Here is a 1,307-nt window from a genome sequence, read left to right as displayed (position 1 = left end):
CCAAATTGCCTGATTCTCTGGAATACGCTGTGTAGATGTTGCACATGTTCGTCTTCATTTTTACTAAATACTAGCAGGTCATTCATATAGATTTGACTAACAGATTCGTCAAAATTCGTCCATTAGACGCTGAAAAGTTATGGGAGCATTTTTGAGTCCAAACGGCATTTTTGTGAATTCGTAGTGTCCCCTCTCGAAAGTGAATGCCGTCTTATGTTGATCCTTAGGGTGCATCTTGATTTGATGATATCCGGCCTTCAAGTCCAATGTGCTGAATACCGTTGACCCACTCAGCCTGTCCAAAATGTCTTCAAATCTGGGGATCGGATACTTCTCGTCTATAGAATTCTCGTTGAGCTTCCTATAATCTATCACAACCCTGTACTTTTCGTTAATTTCACCAGGCGCGCTCTTCCTTTTTACCGGCCACAATAGAATATCCTACGGGGATGTACTATCGATAATTATTCACTGGCGTTTTAAACTTTGAAGCTCTTCCCTGATGTGGTGACGTAGCGCCTGCGGGTATCTCCTCTCTTTCACATAAGTGACCTTGTCTTGTTTCAGTGTGATCTCATGTACCGTCTTCCCAGTTGCCCCGAGCATGTCTCCTTCTTTCAAAAAAATATCTTCATATTCCCTCTTAAGCCCCTGCCTCCAGTTCTCGGCCTGATTAACAACCCGTGCGCCCTCAGTTTTATCCTGTTGATGACATTTGTACATTTTACCCCCCAACATAATTCTCAATTTCCCTAGATATTCTTAACCCAAACACCCACCTTTCCTAGCAGGTCACACCCCACAATCACTTTGAATTCTCTCGCCATACTCCCTACGATATGTACCGGCAAGTTCTGTCTAATAAATCCCCACCGGGTCAAACTTATCTCTACCTCCCCCTCTACAAGAGCCACCCAGGGTGATTAATTTGCAATGACATTTCTGAATTTTGGGTATCCTATCTCCATCACACAGCTTTTGCAAGGCTTCTCGGCACATGATGGTGTTGGAACTGCCGGTGTCCACCAGGCACCTCACTCCAGCTATCTCTATTATAGGCAGACCGCCGCTCTTTTCTCTCACATTATAATTCAGCAGTGTGCGGTCGCCTCTCCGCTGACAACCCCTTCAGATGTCTTCTGTCTTCCTCTCTCCGGTCCCTCGTCTCCATTGTCCTCTGTTCCCTCGCTTCCATTCTCTTGTTTCTACCTTCTCCTCTAGACTACCTCGGTTCCTTGGCTCCTCGACTTCTTCTTCGGTCTCTGATGCTCCTGATGCTTGCGTAGATTCATCTGAAGATCTACTGA

Source organism: Halyomorpha halys, unplaced genomic scaffold, assembly GCF_000696795.3.
Source record: "Halyomorpha halys isolate HHAL.00 unplaced genomic scaffold, Hhal_1.1 Scaffold1383.1, whole genome shotgun sequence".
Classification (NCBI taxonomy): domain Eukaryota; kingdom Metazoa; phylum Arthropoda; class Insecta; order Hemiptera; family Pentatomidae; genus Halyomorpha; species Halyomorpha halys.
The sequence above is the reverse complement of the archived record's forward strand: the minus strand, read 5'-3'. Positions refer to the sequence as shown.